At 41.8% G+C, this 21,702-nt stretch overlaps 1 pseudogene; it reads right to left on the minus strand.

The window, feature by feature from the left end:
• Positions 1-469: 469 nt before the first annotated feature.
• LOC137215986 (MICOS complex subunit MIC27 pseudogene) lies at positions 470-1,257 on the minus strand (annotated as a pseudogene).
• Between the last annotated feature and the right edge of the window lie 20,445 nt (positions 1,258-21,702).

The raw sequence follows: 21,702 nt of genomic DNA on the forward strand, positions 1-21,702 counted from the left end.
ACTCTGGGAAATGAAAAACAAAGAGGAGGAGGGAACACATCCTTCCACACACTATTCTAATTTAGCTGACGTTAATTCAGAAAAGCTAAAGCAAATATATATGTGCAAATGTATACATATTTATAGATACACATACATATTTTTTCAGATTTTAGTCTCATCTGTGTTCATATATTTATTTTTATTTTTTTTATAAATACCCTTAAAAGTCACCAAATGCATCCTAATACTTCTACCTCTGTGTCTTCATCTGTCATTTAATATTGTTTGGATTGTATTCAATTTGTGTTTTAATCACTTATGTGAATTGTCTAACTGTACATTCAAAGATATAAGGGAAAAACTTGGTTTAAATTATACTCTATGCATCACAGTTACCCATTACATGCTTTTTTTCATCATTATTTGCAACTTCACACATCTTGTAGTTCTCTGTGCAGGCTACTTCAGCTTCTAGTGCCGTACATACCTACATCTCCGGATGGAACGGCCTGTGATCCATGAGCTTGGGGTCAGGCATAAACTGTGTAGCACCTGAGGTGGATTCTGGTTTGGTCTTTGTTTCAGAGCCGAGTTCTGTTGGCAAGGCACAAAGGTTGTGAGTTGTTTTTGCAGGTATTTCTATTTCATCAGAGCTTCCTAGCTTAGTTTTTTCTTTTGGTTCAGGAAATGACTCCTTTTTGTTGTTTTTTGTCCACAATGATTGAACTGCTTCATAAATTTGCTGGCTTATAGCACATGCCTTTTTCCCAGTTACCTTTGCAATCATTACTGATTGAACAGGGTAGAGAACAGTTGCTCCTAAAGTGGCCAGTCCCAATGGATAAGCAATTCTCTTAAACCTAGAACCTTTTCTCGCTGAAATGAAGGCTGCCAATCCTGAAACTGTAATCACTCCAATTTTCGGAAGAAAGTCTCGAGGTGGATTCTTCAAATAGACATATGCATCTTTTCCAAATTGTACTGTATCCATTATCCCATTTTTCACAAAGACATAAACACCCTTGCACCAGCCAATATAATGACCAGTTGTAGTGCGAATGGATGCAAAGCCCATTTGTAAGTCACCGGGCTGTTCTTCAACATATTTAGACTGGAGAGGTGGCGCAGTATATATGGGGAGCTGCTTTGGTTTCACTAGCTGCTCCTTGGACTCCTCTTTTTTGGCCACATGCACTCTTACAGATGCACATATCAGACCTGCTGGCATTGTTGTCTCCTTTCCCAACCTAACAGCCACCATAGCTTTGGCCCTCTCTGGCCAGGTATTCGCACGGAGAGTGTCTTGAGGAGCATTTTAAAAATGCATTATTTTGGGTACCATTTTGAGCCTAATAAGAAGGATTTGGGGAGGGGGGTTGATTGAGTTCAGAGCCCATGAGTCTGAAATTTTCAAACTCTTCACACATTATGCTTGGGTAGCTGGTCTCAGGACCGGCCATTCAGAGCTGCTCCCAGAAAGCACGATGGTCTGCTGTGGTCAGTCCACTTTCCTCTGTTCTTTCACTCTTTCCCTTCCCCCATATGTATCCTGCCTCCTCTCTCCCTTCTGCTTTTTTTCTCTCTTTCCCTTTTCATCCATCAGATATGAAGTTCCCAATATGTGCCTGGTACGTGGCCTCATACCCTCGCTGCTCTGCCCTGTCGTGTTAGAGTCACCCCACTTTTCATTCTTCCTTTGCCTCTACCCAGTCCCAAACACCCCAAGTTCTGAGAAAGCAGCCTCACCTTCAGAAGCATCTGTCATGTAAGTCATCATCCCCCATCTCATATCCAGATATTCCAGGAGCATTTGAGCCATCTTTCCATAGTGGCTATGATATTGCTTTGGAAATAATAAGACGTGAGTCCTGTGTCTCATTTGATGGTGACCATTATCATTTGCACTGGATCTGCTCTTCAGTTCTATCTTCTTTAAAATCATTTATAGCTGAAAATGTCTTACTGGCCCAATGAGGCTGACGGCACCATTTATAATAATTTCTAGATAAGAGACAATGAGGAAGTTCCATCTCATAGGAAACCAGCTTAGCACCTCCCTGGACAGTCCCAGGCCCAGGAGGAGAACACTCTGCTCAATTTCTCTCTCACTTCCTTTTTTTTAATTTTAATGCAATGAAAGCCAGACCATTTAGGAATTATTCTAATCCCAGTTTCAAGTCCCATCCTTTTCTCCAGTCATGCACGTATTTAGATTTTTATTCCTTCATTAACACGGGGAAAATGCAGACCATTATGACAGTTAGCAGACATAATTTTAGACAAATACAACTTATTATCAAATCAGCCTGCAATAAGTATTTGATGAACAGGGCTCTTCAATATAACTTCCAACACTAATTTAATGAGAAGTAGCAAATGAATTTTTTTTATTCTGATATCTCCCATGAGACAAATGATACTTTGCAGGCCTATTTTTAACAAATGAATTATTGACTTAAACTGGCACAATTAATCACAATATAATGGGATCAGGGGATATTAGGGGCTCATTTGTCACAGCTGATGATGAGTACTGACTCTTCTGAGAAATGAAACTCTTTCATCACTCCTAGATTAACAGTTACGTGCTTTCAAATTTCAATCATAAGGAACTGGCAGCATAGAATGAAAAGGAGCCAGACCGGAGGAGAAAATGGAAAAGGAGAATACAGAGTTTGTTGTTTGCAGTCAGAAATCCTACTTCTGCCAGGACTCTTCAGTGAAGATAGGAAAATGATTCATTGGAAAGGCGGTGCTAGTGATGGGCAGAGAATCAGGATGGCAATTAACATTCTTGTGATCTGGGCTTAACTCTCCTATTAAAAATCTGTGTGACTCCTGACAAACTGCTTGACTTCTCTGAACTTCCTCTTCTTCATCTGCAAGATAAATACAGTACAGTCTCTCCAAGGAACGTTCTCATGAAGATCAAACAAAATAACCTGTGTCCTCATGTTTTGGACAGTTAGAAAGCAGAGTTCCTTTCATGTGATGCTTATCATCCCTTTAGGAATTGTTTGTTTTCCATCTCCAGGACTCGTACCTACTAGATATTTTTGACTAATTGAAAAAAATATGCAGTAAAATGTGAAAGCCATATAAGGAACTCAGAAGGAGTAGGTTAGTCTGCTAACTCAACGGGCATGACAACTAGTCTCTCTGCTGTTATCAAAAGATGAGTCAGACGTGACTGTTGTTTTCTAGGAGTTCAAAAACATATTAGGCAGACAGACAAGGAGTCACATCATTTGGACATATGAAAAAGTAAAAAGGCAAGACAATGAAGGATTTTTTTATATATATAAAGGCATACACATAGTTAGAAAAAAAATAGTACAGAAAGGTTAAGCAACTGGTCCCTTCCCTATATGGTGACTGTACTTCCCAGTTTGTCCAATTCATTCCAGGTTTATGCTCATTTCCCCAGCATAATTGTTAATGGCATCTACTTTTACTCTCAAAATTGTCTTGATTTGACGATTTCAGTCAAACTAATCTTAACCATTTCTTTCTTCTATTTTGTTACTGCCAATATCTAAATAATATGATTATATCTTTATCTTCTTTATTTATCATTGTTATATAGAGTCCACTGACTTCCTACCTTTCTAGAGATTGGTGTAGCTCACACCCTTCCTGATTTCCCACCCTTTCTCCCAATATAGTTAAGTAAGAATCCTAAGTTTCTTCTTCTGTCCAGTCTGCAACTTTAAATATCCAAAAGATATTCTGTAAAGAATAGTTCTCTGGGGCTTCCCTGGTGGTGCAGTGGTTGAGAGTCCGCCTGCTGATGCAGGGGACACGGGTTCGTGCCCCGGTCCGGGAAGATCCCACATGCCACGGAGCGGCTGGGCCCGTGAGCCATGGCCGCTGAGCCTGCATGTCCGGAGCCTGTGCTCCGCAACGGGAGAGGCCACAACTGTGAGAGGCCCGCGTACCGCAAAAAAAAAAAAAAAAAAAGGAATAGTTTTCTGGGCTTCCCATTTTTGCAATGGTATTAATATCCCATCATTCCCTTCATTTCTACATCCTCTTCTACCTCTTAACTGGCATTTGGTATGCTTTTATTTTTATATCATCAAGGTTGATTTTTCAACCTGCTATTTACTTCTTCTTATCTGTGAATTTGCTACTCTTTTCCCTTGATTACCTTTCCCCAGTACGTCTTTCTGGGAAACTCCTTCTCACTTTTCCAAGATGCAGCTAAAATACCCATTGCTCGGTGATGTTTTCATTCAGCATTTCAGTCAAGCCAATTATTTCAGCTTTGTGCTTCCACAGATTGTAATAGATTTCACTCCACTACAATCACTGCTTTACATTGCAATGCCTCCTACTGAGTCTGAGCTCTCTAGAGAACATTTCAGTGTTCCCCAAGACAAGTGGTGTTCTTGGAAGACAGTGACCATTAGATAAAACATTTTTGTTTTTTTAAAAAAACCATGTTTGTCTATATCAGTAAATCTCAGTTCTGATTCAAAATGGTGTTTGGCTTAAGCTCCTTTTGTAGCCTCTTACTTAAATACTTCTTCCTGAAATACCAATTAACGTATACAATAAGATTTTTAAAAACCTCATGCCACCACCAAAATTTGACACTGACAGATAACCAGTGGCAAATACTTAATAAAGGCAGGGCTGATACTGTATAGATGCTTCAGAAATAAAGATTTGAGTCCAGGCAAGGAAGTAGGACTAGCTGAGGGAAAGAGAATATGGAATGAATAGAGGAAGAAAGAGTTTATAAACATTAGCTATGATAACAACCAGTTACATAAAAGAGCATCGTTTCCTCCTTACTTGGATATATATATATATATATAATCTCCAAGTGAAATGACATGGAACATTTGTGTCCTCTTCTGGGGAGAGGGATTTCCTTAGGTTGTAGGAGGGATATGTTTGCATCTTGGGTGGAGTATTATTTTTCTATTACCTTTATTTAAAATTTAATATGGTTAAAAGATGTATACAGGGAGTCCGCATTGACAAGGGTTGGACTGTACTGGATTGTTTTATTGTCAACTTTGTTAACGTTTCCTAGAATCCCCTTCCCAGTTAGAGACAGCCACAAGAGGTACTAGTATGAGACTGGGGAAGTACAAGGTTATGGCGACTTGGCTGTGGTGACAGACTTAGAGGAGCCAGAGGGTTCCAGCTTGTCTTTGGATCCTTCAACTCCATGTCCAGCTTTTCTCTTCAGCTGGTGTATCGTCAGACTCCAGCTTTTCTCTTCAGCTCGTCCATGGTCAGACTCCAGCTTTTCTCGTCAGCTGGTGCATCGTCAGACACTTCGCTGGGACTTACGGATATCTTCCAAGATTTCTCTCCTCCGACGGCCTCACTTTAGTGGCTGGAAGTACTTCGCTTCTCAAAGTAGCCTGTTACCGACTCCTCTGATCCTCGACATCCCCTTTCAGACATACACTCCCCGCTCCTCCCATAACTGTGTCATATCCAAGTGCACCATCCCACAACTCATAGTTTTTCTGCTTATGTGACTGAACGTCGATTGACACGGTTATCATTGGAAGAGACAAAGAAAAGAGTTTTAGGAAGAAAGGGAGAAATTCACAGAGTTACTGCAGAAGACTGTAACACATATCTGTATTTTTTTTTTGACCAAATAGAAAAAAAAAACCAAGTTATGTAAATCCTGAATAATATAATGAATAAGGTAGTACGTGTAAATGTGTATATATTGATCTTTGTATCCTGCAGAGAATACTCTTTGCTTTCATCATTAATAAAACATTTATGAAATATTGATCTACATTATGTCTCAAAGAAAAACTTAAAAAATAATTATAAAAAGCAGACACTTGGATCCATGGATAAGCCTGAGTATTTGTAACAGATGTCACTGATGATGGTATGGTGCTGGATTAGAAAAGATGTGAAAGGTAGCAATCAGTACAATTCAATACATATTTGTTTAATATTGTGACCTTGTGAAGGTAAATGGACTTGACCCTCACTTCCAGGTACTTATAGTCTCACAGGGGGGTGGGTAGGGCATTTGAGGCAGGTTTGGTGTTGATATTGAGCATTGTGTGTCTTGGGGCTCATGTTGGAAGGTGAGGATGTTTTGTGTCAGGGAGTGATTGAAATAAGATTGTTTCTACATGAAGAAATCAGATAGTGAGAAACCTAAGAGCATTTTAATTTTATCCAATTGAAAGTGGGAGTTGCTGGTAGTTTGAGATGTTTTAGGAGGATTCACTTCATGGGCATGTAGGACAGATTGTGGTCAGGGACCAGGACTGGGGACACATTGCAATGTGGGATTCCACTAGAGAGAAGGGCTTTGTCACTTGAAAAGAAAAACTGACCTGCAAGTAGTGTTTTAAAAACTTGGGGGCTGTGTTGAGATGGGGAGGAAAAAGAAGAAGGAGTCAAAAGTGACTCTACCAATTTAAAACCTGGATGACTGCTAGACTGGGGTCAACACTGACTGGAATAGGTTATTAGTGTTTTCCATTTTCTAAAATGCATTTTCAAACTTTCAAGAAAGATAATCACTTACATACATCTAACCTCTTGCCTCTAGAATCCTGTAGAAATTACCAAGAGATAATAATGCGGCTTATTCTGCGTTGGAAACTAGGAAAGGATGCAAGACAAGCTCCAGAAACTTGGAGGAAATTTTACTGGCTCAAGTGAGGGTAAAACTCTACTGTGTCTAGCCAAGAAGACATGCATTTTTCTGCATATTAAAGAACAGTTTGCCTGGGAAGTAAGCTGAAGAGACCCAATCAAATCCCTTCAATTCCCCACCCACCAAAGGTTCTGGGCAAGTGGAAGTTTGAGAATAGACAGGCTGTGGGGTGGCCAGGAAGGACATCTGCACCCTATCAGCTGTTCTTGGTACCAGTTGTGTTCCAGAGGCTGCACCAAGCAGGTGGCCAATGGCGATTCTTAATCCTGGCACAGGCAACAGAGAATGGAGAATGGTCTCTACAATTTCTGACTGTCTCACCACTCCTAAGACAAATTCACCTGCAAAAAGACCAAGTCACCTCCAAGCCGGTACCTCCATATTTCTCTAATGCTGGTGAATTCCAGTGCTAGTGAATTCCCTCTTTTCTGGGGGGACTAAAAGTATTCAAAAGATTGTTTTTGGTACAACATTGATGACAGAAACCATGTCAGCTCATAATACCTTAATATCTTCAACTCTTAACTAACACAACTCTTTTTTTTTTTGCAACGATTTTTAAGAAATGAAGTATAGTTGATTTACAATACTATATTAGTTTTAGGTGTTCAACATAGTGATTCAGTATTTTTACAGATTATACTCCATATAAAGTTATTATAAAATATTAGCTGCACTCCCTGTACTGTGCATTACATCCTTGTATCTTATTTGTTTTGTATATAGTAGTTTGTACCTCTTAATCCCCTTTCCCAACTTTGCCACTCTCCCACCCCTCTCCCTACTGGTAACGGCTAGTTTGTTCTCATATATAACTCTTTTTAAAATGCACAAATGGAGAAAAACCACTAGCACAAACATATTCTACAGTTTAAAACGATACCATTCTGCAGCATACGAGCAAGATTCTTCCTATAAAACTCAAACTGCTGCAATAAATGGAGAAATCACTGAACATTTCTAATGTATGTTCTCTATAACACTCAAGTAGATATTACATTTTTGAAATTTGAGCAATGTCATAGAAGTAACAATACGAAATCAGGAAAGACTGGATGAAATTTTTAAAAATGCAACTGTAGAATTTAAAACCTCCATGTGGCAGTGAACAGCTCAGTGGATACTGCCAACAAGCTGAATGTGAAAATAAAGGCATATTCTAGACATTCTGCCAGAATTCAAAGGAGCAAATAATAAATGAAAGAGGTTAGGGAACCGTGAAATGATCTGGGAAATCCAAAATATTCGTAGCAGGGCATGCCTCAGAAAGTAAAGCAAGCAGCAAAACCATAGAAGAAAAATTTCATGAGACAGTTCACAGAGCACTACCAGCAGTGAATAAAAATAATACCTTAGACACGCTTGACGGAATCTGGGATTTAAGAAGAATTTTCCCTTATTCAGACCTAGATCTATCTTCCTGCCAGAACCTAGACACTCATGTTCCTGTTTAAAAATGCCAACATTCACTAGATGTCTGTAATGGACAATTGATCATACTATTAGAAAGAAAACAATACATGTCATCAAAAATGAAAAAAAAGAATTTAAAAAATTACCAACATTTAAAATGTGTAAATGGAACTCATTTGCTTGGGTTTTGAAATGAGTTGATAAGGTTAATGCAATTCTAATACAAAATTCTAAGAGGATGTATAATTAATCAAATGAAAGTTAATATTTTAAATCAGTGAATGGAGATGATTATTAAATAAATGGTGTTGGAATAATTGGCTAACTGTTGGAGAAAACATCTAGATACCTGCTTCATATCGTTTGCCAAAGAAATTTCTAGATGGATTAAAAAGATAAACATAAAAAAAATGAAATCATGAACGGCTTAGAAGAAAATGTAGGTGGGCATCTATCTGATATCACATAAAAGCAAAATATAGAGGAACATATTAATAGATTTTAAAACAGAAAAGAATGAAAACTCATATTAACCAGAAGAGCTATAAACAAAGTTAAAAGTTTTAGGATAAATTGGAGAAGTATTTGCACTACCTATATAGACAAAGGTATAAATGTATAAATACAAGTGTATAAATATGAAGCTATGAATATATTTGAAAAATCCAGAAGAAAATATTAAATTCCATAGTAGAAAATGGGCAAGAAGCATAATAAATAAGCATTTTCAACACAGGAAGAATATGGTGGTTACTCACCAGTGAAACTGGAAGAATATAACCCATAGTGTTAGGAGCAGGTGTATCTGAGTTTGAAGATTATAGGTGATTTTTATTTTTGGTTGTGTTTTGTTTTGTTTTTGCTGTGAACATGTTTTACTTTCTTATTAATTCTATTATCCTTGTTATACTGAGCTCTTAATCACTTAACTTCTTATTCCTGTGACCAAAGTGGGATGATCAGAGCTAGGCAGTCTCGAGAAAGGAGAGGCAGAGTGTGATTTCAATTTTTCATGGTAAAGTGATAATGGGACATCCAGGTATCACTTGAACATGGACTATAGGATCTTGGTGATAGGGTGGGGCTAAAGATACAGAAACTACCATCTCTGGAGCCTACATGGTGAAGCCCTAGAGGAGCCAGTGCTTTCTGGCACTGCGGAATATGATTCTAGTATTTGTTCTATGCAACCCCAGTATTATGAACCCAGATTCTTTCTACTTTCCTCTCTTGGTGTATGTTGGTGTGTACTGGCTGCCTGACCTGCAGTAACTCATTTCTCCAATAAAATATTAATGAATGAAGATCTATATTTCATACTGAATGAAATATTTAAAATGATCATTATGGTTATATTTCCATTTAGTTATTTTTCTTGTTTTGTGGAATGGCCATTGAGTGCAATCTTTCAGGGCTGCCTGTCCCTAAACAATGGACACGGAAGCCCTGCACTCACAGCATCAGGCGTTATCTCAGTTCTTGCTGCTCAAAGACACATATAACTGAATTTGTTTCAGACCGTGTTGCAGAAGAGAATGTGACCTGAGATATGTTGGTTCCTGGGGCTAGTGTACCATAGAAACACAGACTACCAGCTCTGAGAGCGATCTACATTCGGCCTCCAGGAGTGTCATTTTTCCTTCTTTCTTGAGCAAAACTTGTACTGAACTACAGAGTGCCATTTTGCAATAACTACAGAGCCGAACACGTGGCTCTGAGGGAAAAGCCATGAGAGTATAGAAGCTAGCAGGTCGTGGAGTGCCTGGCCTCTGCTTCCTGGGCAGAGGCCTGAGGAAAGCAACACAGGTCTATAAAGGCAATTTTTACAGCAACTGAGAACCCAGCAGGACGTGGAGATGGCAGAAGAAATCATAAATATAGTAGCACAAATGAAGCTAAGAGGGTTGGGGCTGGTGCACAAGGGGCCACATGGCTATAGAGATGTCTTAGTATCACCTTGCACAGACCGATAGCCAAGGACCAGGAGGGAGATGTGCATTTCAGTTGATGCCCCTCTAGGCAGAAGACATGAAGGTCCAGATGTTTGTCTCAAAGGCCTTAGCCTTAATAGACTTGAACTTGGGTGCAACCCCAGGGAGGTAGGGGAAGAAGAGTTGAAATGACTCATTTGGTGATGAGTTTATAGCTCTCAGGCTGACTGGGGGTGCATATTGTTATTAAACTGATGTCGTAGACTCCTTCCAGCTAAATCAGTCTGCCCATCAGCTGGGTCTCCTTACACTGGAATGAGGGCAGAGCTGGAGGGGAGAAGACGGTGGCAGCAGGCTTTTGAGAAATGGCAATGCAGCCTTTTGCACTTTGTTGTGGGTCGCGGTCAGGATGGAGGGAGCTCCAGGCCTGGCTCTTTGCATTCTTGAGCAGAGCTTGAACCTTAACTGGAATTAAGGCTGTACCTAAATACCTCAAGGGGATCTGGTAGCCAAAACTGCTTTTATTTATGGGCATGTCAGAAAGTTAGGATTGAGGGGAGAGGCCTTGGTTTACAGAGGAGAGGAAATCCAGGGGCCCAAGCATGGAGCTGGCCCTGTTTTCATTCACTGGTTCCAGTTAACAGCTTCTCACAACATATGCAGTTTACATTATGGTATCCGGCACATGTAGGCTTTGGCTGCGATTACCCTCCTGGGTTTAGAATTTATGACGGTGCAAATAGACACTGAAGCAAAGAGCAGGCGAGTGGGCACGCCAGAAGAATGACGTTGGCGGGGTCGGGGTAGCCTTTCTTCTGTTTCTTCTGGGTCATGTTTGCTCTGTCCTCAACAACAGAAGAACAAAGGGATCTGCTTTTCCCCGAAGGGAGGCTGGGCAGGAAATGAATACTCTGAGACTCTGCTCCAAAATTAGGGAGATGTAGTTTCTCACCCTTTCTCTTTAGGTTCCCTGGAGCAGCAGGATGCTTAAGAAAGGAAGGGAGGCTACTGAGCCTTTTTTTTTTTTTTTCCTCTGAGAAAATGAGGTCATTTAAGCAAGAAAATAAGCAGACTTGTCATTTAATAGCAGGACCCAGAAACCTTATAAATACTTCCTCGTAGGGCAACACAGAAATTTACAGCCAAACTCAAAACAGGGTCCTTTGAAGTAAAGGGCGTTAAATTTGAGTAATGGCTCTGAGCAGGCTAGCTGGTGTCACTGATGAATAATGCTAGGAAAGTACATTTGGAGAGTTGATCCAGTCCCTGTGTGATTACATTTGGTTAAGCTGAGAGTAATGTTTTTTTAAATTTTACCACAAGTATTTATTTGTATTATTCATACATATTATTCATACGTTGTTAAATAGAGATCTTGACTTTCAAAAGGTGTATGTGTGGAGATCATTGGGCTTCCGGTTTTAGTTGCAAGAATTTCTGGTTTGCTATAGGCATTGCTACTAGAATGGCAATACCAGGAGTTTTATGTAAAGGTACCCGATTTTGTGAAGCAATGAGAAGAAAAAAAGACAAATATGAATTTTATAAGAAAATTAACCATTTTTACGTACAAAAATAAAAATATTAGCAGAATTTCATAGATACAAAAATACCTAGAACTCACATCTGCCTCTTATTTGTGGTATATCGTGTACCAGTCAATCCCATGATAAAAACAAAAAGCTGAAGTTTATAACAACGTTGTGTTATACTGGACTCCTGTAATATAAATTGTCTTGAAATGAGTAGGCAGAAAAAATGGTTCACATAAAAGCTCTGTCTAAATATTTTCTTTAAAAGGAATTTACATGTCAGGGGTACGCGTGTGTGTAATAAAAGGAAGGGAATGTAGCCATTTTAAAAGTCTATCTAGGAATCATTATGCTTAGTGCTTTACAAATACTTATATCTGGAAGTAAATGTTGAGTGAGGAAATCTCGTATAAGGAAAGAGAAAAACATGGGATAGGGTGATTGAAGTGGTTACCTGAATACCATATGCAAATTATAATTACATTATTTAATGTGCTCTTCCAGTGTCCTTACTTCTTATACTATCAGTGCATCTTTGTGCTGGAGAGTTTGCGGCAGCATCTAACACAATTCTGGTCCTTTTTGTATTTGCACCATCAGAGGAAAGAGAAGAGGCAGTGAAAGAGAGCTAACATTTAGTTAATCACCTGCCATTGGCCAGATACTGTCAATACACTTTATCGTTTTTGTTTCCATTTTATAGATAAGGGCATTGAGGCACAGTGAGGTTAAGTGATTTCACCAAGACCGCACATCTAGAGAGAGGTTGAGCCTGATGTAAAACCAGGTCTATCTTCCTTCCTCTGTCCTCATCCCACTCGACTCCCTCTGGCCTTAATACTCACCTGTCTGTCTACACTGCTTTTGGTGGAGTCACCAAAAATCTTAGTTGCCCCATTGGACTAGCATTTTTGAACATTTTCCTTCTTTTGTCGGTAGTATTTCATGTTGCTGACCATTCACTCCTTTCCTGAAACTCTTTCCTTCCTGAAGTTTGGTGGCTGTATTCTTCCAAAGTGTCGACCTCTTTGGCTTCGTTTTATCTGATATAATTATAACAAATGGTAATATTCATAGCAATATTTATTAATATGTTTTAAATACTGTACCTTGTCTCTCATTTAAATTTCAGAGCTACTCTATGAAGTAATTATTTTATTTTTTTAATATATTTTTTATGTTTATTTTTTTGTAAAGCACGGGCTTTCTCTAGTTGCGGCAAGCAGGGGCTACTCTTGGTTGTGGTGCATGGGCTTCTCATTGTGGTGGCTTCTCTTGTTGTGGTGCATGGGCTTCAGTAGTTGTGGCGTGTGGGCTCAGTAGTTGTGGCTCGCGGGCTCTAGAGTGCAGGCTCAGTAGTTGTGGCACACGGGCTCAGTTGCTCCGCGGCATGTGGGATCTTCCCGGACCAGGGCTCGAACCCGTGTCCCCTGCATCAGCGGGTGGATTCTTAACCACTGCACCACCAGGGAAGTCCATCTATGAAGTAATTATTATTAGCACCAGTTAGCAGAGGAGAAAGCTGAGGCTCTGAAAAGTTTCATAAATGGAATAAAGTGATGCAGCCGCTAAACCGTGGAGCCAGGATAACAGCTGAGGTCGTCAGGCTCTAATCACAAGTTGGCTGGGATCCCTGTGCCTGTTGACATACTGTACGCTCCTCTCTTCTCACTCTACACACTTGAGTAATTTCACTCAAGGCCATGCCTTCCTCTACCTCCTAACCGTCAATGACTCTGCATCTCTCTTGAGCTCTAGACCCTGAGTCCAGCTGCCGAGATGGACCTTGTCACCTGGACACCCCCCAGGGCCTTCACACTCAACAGGTTCCAGACGGCTCCCTCTGTCTTCTCGCTGTCACAGCTGAGGCTGTCACCTTTCAGGCAATTATTTAAGCTGGAACCTGGGAGGCGTCCTTAACGTCCTCCCTCTCTTGACTTTTTCACATCCAAGGCAGGGTATTTAGAAGAATCCTTCTGAATCTCTCTCACGCTTCTCTACTCTCTGCTCTCGTGGCTTGGACTTGAATACAGACTCCCAGATTCTCCCATTGAGCCCGTTCAGGACTCTCCGTACCTGCATTCCCGCCTTTTAGCTTGAGGACCTCTCTCTAATCTGCACGTTGTGACCTTTTCAATATCAAGTGTAGCATCATATTGAATTCTTCAGGGGTAACACGGTAGCTTCCTTCCTTCCTTCCTCCTTCCCTCCCTCTCTCCCTTCCTTCCTTCCTTCCTTCTTTTCTTTTACAGCAGTAGACTCCTATTTGCATTTAAAACTTATGAGAAACCCTGAAAAATACAACCGATAGAAGCAGGGAAGGAGGCACTGAAGCTCACCTGTGAGGCCCCCTCCCGCTTCCCTGTTTGGCCCCCTCCCGCTTCCCTTAGTGTCTTCCTCCACACACTCATGGGTGTGTACTGACTGAATGCCAGCTCTGCATGAACCCTGTCCTCAGCACTGGGACTAAACCAGTGAGCAAAGATAGGACTGTGCCCCTGCCTTCATAGGGCTTACATACTAGCTATGGTAGACATATAAGGAGTTGGGTGAGAAAACAAAAAATAAGTGAATGTATACAACATCAGACGGTGATAAGAAAAATTATTCACAGTAAGAGACTAGGAAAAGCTGGAATGGGGGTTGGTTTGTCACTTAAGATAAGGTGGCCAAGAACAGCTTCCCCAATAGCTTGATCTTTGGTCGCAGACCTGAAGGATGTGACACAGAGGGTCGTGGACGTGTTGCTCGAAAGCCCTCCAGGCCTAGGGGATGGAGCGCCAACACCCTGAGGTCTCAAAGCCAGGAGGCCAGTGTGGCTGAGTGGATGAGGGGGTGGGACAGGGCGTGAGGTCAGAGAGGTGCAGGGACAGCGGGGCAGCCACACCGTGCGTGGAAAGTCCTTGTGCGGACTCGGATACTCCCGTCCTCTGAGTGAAGCAGGGAGCCAGTGTAGAGTTTTGAGAAGATCAACACAATGTGATTTAGGTTCTAAAAATAAAACGGCTGTGTTGGTGGTAGGCAATGGGGAAGCAAAGGTGGAAGCAGAGAGACCATTTAGAAGACAGACCTGAACACCTGCGAGAGATGCTGGTAGCCTGAGCAGGAGAGAAAAGGGTGAGAGGTGGCGTTTCGGTGCAGATCAGGGGCACTGTTGGAAAACTACACATCTGGGAAAGAAACACATCCACACCTTTACAAAAACCCAGAGAGTCTCCCCTGACCAGGTCCTCATCCATGCCAGCCTCGTGGGCTCCCACCGCCCCTGCACTGCCTGCGCCACAGTGATGCGTGTCACCTCCAGAGCTCCCCGGCCTCTCCCCAGCCTCCTTGTACCTTTGCCTGCCCTGTTTCTTCTTCCTCCATCTTGACCACTTTCCAAACTCAACCTTTAAATCCCAGTTTAAATATCACTCCCTCTTTGAAACCTCCCCTTATTCCCCACATCTACTTGGATGTTTCTTCCTCCATGCAATTTAGCTTGTTCACAATCCCATTCAAACAATCTCTTGGTGTCTTGTAATTAATTGCTGCTTTCTCCCCTAAGTCCTTAAGCTTCCTGAACGTCTAGATTGAATCTTTTCGTCTGGTCTTCTCAGAACCTACCATGATGCAGGCATGTCATGGGCATTTTATAAGCACTTATTGAATAATAAAGAAATGTTTTCACTCCAAAACTCATTCCGGAGTGTGAGTCCAACTTTAGTAATAAGACCGTCAAGGCCAAATGTTTCTCTAGATTTTTTTTCCATGGCATGAGTGTAATTTTGGCATGTGATTCCAATGGAACAATTGCAGGTTTGCTTTTATGAGGAATTTGCACGTAAAGTATCCACCAGCAGGATCCCTGAATTGGACAAATGGGAGCTGGAGGAGATGTGGCATTGACATGGAAGATGGGCCACCCGCTGTTTGGGACTCCTTGGCCATTTGGAGAGCTTTTCTGAAGTTAAGTGAACTAATATAAATTGAATGTTTGTGATAAAACCTTTACTTTCTGCATCTTATGAAACGTATTTGGAATACTACACCAAAATGCCATCATCCCACGTGAAGAGGTGCACGATGAGATTCACGATCCATCCATGATTTGCACATCAGACACTTACCCTGAATTGAGAGGTTTCTTTAGAAATGGACATCTTTGCTTCCGGTCTAGGCCTTGGTTTGACACCATGGCTTGAGGTGTTATTTGTATCATCGCATGTTTCTTTCAAAAGTAAAAGCAAAGGGCTTCCCTGGTGGCGCAGTGGTTGAGAGTCCGCCTGCCGATGCAGGGGACACGGGTTCGTGCCCCAGTCTGGGAAGATCCCACGTGCCGTGGAGCGGCTGGGCCCGTGAGCCATGGCCTCTGAGCCTGCGCGTGCGGAGCCTGTGCCCCGCAACGGGAGAGGCCACAATAGTGAGAGGCCCGCGTACCGCAAAAAAAAGAAAGTAAAAGCAAAAATATTTGGATCAAAGACTTCTATTTCACAACGGGACTCGCAGAAATATACGTGGAGCCACGCTGCAGTCTGCCAGCTGTCGGTTGTTAGAAAAAGCTTTGCTGGAAACTAATTTTCAAGTGCATTTTTAATAGTTGTTGATTTAAAACCAGGGAATAATGAAATGAAACAGATTCGAAGTAGGAGCTGCAGATTCCTAAGGATGAGAAATAAAAAGTATTATGCACTATTTCTATCCAGGCAATGTGTTAGACAGTTCACATATTCTGTCTCTTTTAATTCCGCCAACAGCTTTTCAAGGTATCTTATTCTCTCTTTCCAAATAAGAAATTAGAGGCTTTGAGGTCACATAGCTAGTTAGGAAGGAGAGCCAGTTCCAGAACAAAGTGCTGTCAGAGTACTAAGTTCTTTCCACTACATCCTGCTGTCTTTCTGCCTTGCTTATTTCTTATAATGAACACTTTTATTCCTCAGATACATGCACTGTTTAAATAAGCTTTATTGTGGTGTTTACAAATCATCTTTAAATAAGGTGATCTTATGTCTTGGTTTGCCCTGGATGGATACCCCTGGATTATGCCTGTTGCCTTGGTGAAATTATTAATAACACTGCCTTTCACTCTCAGAACTGTCCCAGTCTGGAAGGTGAATTATGTGGTCACCCTCTCTTTGGACTTGTAGATCACAGTGCTTATTCAGTTACTTCCTGGTGAATCCTTTGTCCAAGCCCTAAGGGTAGTTTTTTTTTTTTTAATCTTAATGGCTTAGTCCCTAAGACCATCTAGATCTTCATAAATGCAAGAGAAAGATCCGTACAGAATCATTACACCACAAAGCCAACAAGGCAACACGAGCTGATTTTAGTTCACTGAACAGATTGAGTGAAATTTTTTCCAGTTGTTCATCTGGAGAACCAGATTTAAATCGTGTTGTGTTAGAAACACTGATATGTTAAAAATGTATATGTATAAAAATGTATATGTAAGAATCTATATACATATATAGAGATATAGATTTATATATATATAAATTTTGTGTATACACACACGCACACATACACACACACGCGCATCATGAGGGAGAACAGGTCTCTGAAGATTTGGCAGTTGGTAGGCAGAGACCCTGTGACTTTCAAATAAGAAAGAAGTTGATCCTCTAAGCCCTGTACGAAAATAACTTATTCTGTATTTCTTACAATCTAGAATCTTCCCTTGGATGGTAAAGCATGCCCCTGCTCTGGTTTATCCAGGAGTAAAGCTAGAAAACCCAACCGTTCTTTTGCCTTAGTAAGCCTCGTCACAAGGATGAAGATCTGGTGATAAAACTTTAAAATGTGGGCTAAGCAGTTTCCCCGAGCCATTGCACTCTTCCCAGCCACTGGTTTACCTTTGTAGGGGAGCCATTCTTCATCTGTGCCAGTTATCCTTGTGGGACTCCACTTCCTGTTTTTCTCTGGCTAATTGAATTCCCCAGCGAGATGAAAGCATTTTGAGCTGGCTTGAGAACGGAAGAGCCCAAATGCATAACTGTAAATACTGATGACAACAGAATCTCATCCCTCCTCTTGTTATTTATTTTGAGATTTTTGCTGGAGCAATAGTTTTACGTTTGACATTTATATAGGTCATGGTGAGTTAATAGCCATCTGCCATCTGGGGACGCTTGTGTAATGAACATTATAGAAGACCATGGAAGAATGCTCTGGCATTTCTGATTTGCACACAAGCTGAGATGGGGCTGATCTTTACGATATACTCTTCCTGTTCACACTAGTCATGTGATCCACGAAGGTGCTCACTCACGCTCATGCAGGCATGCATGGTGCCCCGGGAGCCTGGGCTGGGCTGAGCCGCAGCTAATTTCTCAGTCATTCTCAGGTACACCTTTTGGCAGGTAGATGAGCTCTGACTTTCAAGCTATGGACTTCAAGAAATCTCACATGGATCTAACGGTACCTGGGCTAGACAATGGGCTTCCACTGAATCCTGCTAAGTTTGTGTTAGATTTTCAAAAGAATCATGATGTAGGAGAGTGGTCTCCAACCTTTTTGGCACCAGGGACCAGCTTTGTGGAAGACAATTTTTCCATGAACGTGTTGGGGGGGGCGCTGGTTCAGGCGGTAATGTGAGCGACGGGGAGCGGCGGGGAGCGGCAGATGAAGCTTCTCTCACTTGCCCACTGCTCACTTCCTGCTGTGTGGCCTGGTTCCTAACAGGCCATGGACTGGTACCGGTCTACAGCCCAGGAGGTTGGGGACCCCTAATATACGAGACAACCTCAAGTGTGTTGCCTGCAGACAGTCTGGAGCCGTTAAAAGAACACATAGTGTCCAATTAGAAGACCCGCACTCATTCAAATCAGACCCTCACTTGAGTCCTTTAAGCCTCCATCGCTTCATCTATAAAATGGAAATACAACATCAACCTTATTTATCTTGGAAATTATATGAAACACCTAACACACCACTTGGCAAATAGAATTTCCACTTTCAGTTGTTCATTTTATTTTATTTTTTATTCTTCTTTATCTCCCCTACCTTCCTAGCAAGGATAGGGAGCCCTAGGGAGGTAGACATAGGTAAGGAAGGATGGAAGGAGAAAAGCTTCCTTTTAAGCCATGCTGCTTCTTCAGTTCTACCATTAACATCCTGGTCAGTGAGGGCCCGAGAGATTCTGATTGACGTTACAACGGCTGGTTTGTGGGTATTGGTAAGCTCAGTTTAGCTCTTCCCAGAGGTGTGGGTTCAGCAACCGATGGAGCAGAAAAGTGCTTCACTTTATTGCAGATATTGCATTTTTTACAAATTAGAGGTTTGTGTCAACCCTGCCTTGAGCAAGTCTATAGGCATCATTTCTTCCAACAGCATTTGTTCACTTCGTGTCTCTGTGTCACATTCTGGTAATTCTCAGAATATTTCCAACTTTTTCATTATTATTATATTTGCCACGATGGTCTGTGATCAGTGATCTTTGATGTTACTACTCCTACTCACTGAAGGCTCAGGTGATGGTTAGCGTTTTTTAGCAATAAAGTATTTTTCAATTAAAGTATGTACTTTTTTAAGACATAGTGATGTTGCACACTTAATAGGCTACAGTATAGTGTGAACATAACTTTTATGTGCACTAGGAGACCAAAAAGTTCTTTTGACTGAATTTATTGTATTTTTTACTGATTGCAGGGGTCTGGAACCGCACCTGCAATATCTCCGAGATACGTTCCAGCCTTTCTTTGTGGGCTGTTGCCTGAGAGACCATGCAAATATTGGATTATTTTGTCCCCTGTGTGAACTATTATTTAATATTATTTTATCAAGTATTTACTGCCCACTTTGTGCCAGGAACCGTGCCAAGCTTCAGACGTTGATCTGCCCTCTTCCTTCGTTCTTTCTTTCATCCAGTAAAGATAAGATGACATAGAAAAATTTACACTCCCTTTTGGGAGTCTAGGTCTCTCTGGGCCCCACACTCCTTATTTGTACACTGTAGACAATGAAATAGATGTTTTCTGGTCCTAACATTAATGATTCTAAGTCTCTCTATCCAGTTCCTCTCATTCTTATTATTTCTTTCTTCTCTGGACTTGCCTCCCTCTTTTCTGGGCTTTTCTACAGACTGTACCTGAATGGCCATATTGCCAGTGTTTCCATGATTAGGTAAAGGAGGCCAGCGACAAATGGTCTTTCATAAATAGGAAAGGCACCTTGCGTCCATTCCAAGAGGTATAAGTTGACAGAATCCTATTCTTGCCTCCTGAACCATTGTCTCTTTGGCTCTGGAAATGCCCCAAGACTTTTGCACATAGGGCTCCACAGCAGTCTCCCAACCACACACCAGCGATGCAAGTTTTTTTGGGGTTTTTTTTGCGGTACGCGGGCCTCTCACTGTTGCGATCTCTCCAGTTGTGGAGCACAGGCTCCGGACTCGCGGGCTCAGCGGCCATGGCTCACGGGCCCAGCCGCTCCGCGGCATGTGGGATCTTCCCGGACCAGGGCACGAACCCGTGTCCCCTGCATCGGCAGGCGGACTCTCAACCACTGCGCCACCAGGGAAGCCCCAGGAATGCGAGTTTTAAAGGTCGGCACTTTACGTTTCTATTCATCAATGTTTGCATATCGTTTAAAGAAACTGTAATTCACAGGTCACATCGGGCATTACACCTCTCTCCCTCCGCAGCAGAGTGGGGAGCTGGGCTTCGGGGAGTTCCTGCATAAGCCCAAGCCTTGTAAAGATAATAATAAAATGAAACCAAAGCCCAAACCAGCAAAAAGCAACAGCGACATTTCATTTCATTTCCTTTATTTGGAGTTTAACGGTAAGTCACTCTTTCTGATTAAGAAACTTCAGAGTGGGAACAAGGACCTTTAAAGAGAAACACATTGTGTTTTGGCAGGAAACCTTAATGACTTAGAATATAAACCTTTGTCAAAGGAGCGTAAGGCCCTGAAGTTAGAAAGGACCAGGCTAAGTGCAGGAACTCACGTTGGGACGTGAGTTTGCTCTCTGCTCAGGCCAGGAAGCGGGGCGCCTGGAATCTCCTTCTCATATAAATGAGCCGGCTCTATAGTGTTTAATGGGGAGCCTATTATTTTTCCTCGACTGACGCCAACCCTGAACTTGATGAGAGCCCTGTGCAGACGTGCAGGGGGGAAGATGGCAGTCATGTCCAACGATCAGGTGAATTTCTCCTCTGGGTTTGGGAAATGTCACCAGATGCAGGACATCTGGCCAGCTTGTGGGGACCATGGGGGTAAGCTATAGAGCTGGGAGTACATTATTCTCATTCATGTATCTTTCATTGTTTCAACGTTTATTGAAAACCTTCCACGTTTCAGACCTGACCCCAGGCCTTGGGACACTGTGGTCCAACAGGTGCTCATGGAACAGACAGTCTCTTGAAGCAAAATATTCCACAGCCAGAGAAGCACAACACAGTGTGGTAGGCACTGTTTTTGAAGTTCTACGGGAAGGCAGTTGAGGGAAGAATTCCTTCTGCCACAGCTGGGGTAGCGGGGGAGGCAATGGAAGTCTCTACAAAGGAGGGGAAGTTTGTGCTGAATCTACAAGCACGCATAGAAGTTTATCGGGTGAAGATGAGGAAGCACCTTTCAAGCAGGAGGAAAAGGCAGACCCTTATGTAAAACAAAGGCCTGTAATTGAACCGGGCTGGAGTTCAGGATGCTACGCAGTGAGGGGTCCAAGATAATACAGTTCCGCCTATAACTGTGACCTGATTTTCAGCTCATGGTATACAAGCACTTTGACCCCTCATGATTTCTTTGGAGGTGATGCATACATATATATGAGCTCAAGACATACATGTGTATCTGAGAGCCCTCGTGATGCCCCCTGCTTTAGCAAGTATTTCCCATGCCTCTCAGATACTAGGACTCTATCTGCTCGTCTTGTTTACTTTCGAAGTTTAAGAAAATTCACGAAAAAGTCACAAACAAGGATAGAAAATATAGGGCCTTTTGTTCGTTTTTGTGGTGGTGAAATCCAACTTTTACCCTAACCTGGAATCATCCTATGGTCTCTGCCTTATGGTCAGGAAAAAAGTCTGTTGTTTTTTTTTTTTTAAAGCAGCTGAGTGTACCATCCATTGCAGTTAATATGAGTTACCATTATGAAACAACTCAGAGCAGGGTGGGTTCAATGCTACCTAGGTCATAAAGCCAGAGCCAGGATTTTGCAAGAAATATGATCAAAGTTAGGTCAAAATGGCAGGAGGTACATATTTAA

Source organism: Pseudorca crassidens, chromosome 21 (genome assembly GCF_039906515.1).
Source record: "Pseudorca crassidens isolate mPseCra1 chromosome 21, mPseCra1.hap1, whole genome shotgun sequence".
Lineage (NCBI taxonomy): Eukaryota > Metazoa > Chordata > Mammalia > Artiodactyla > Delphinidae > Pseudorca > Pseudorca crassidens.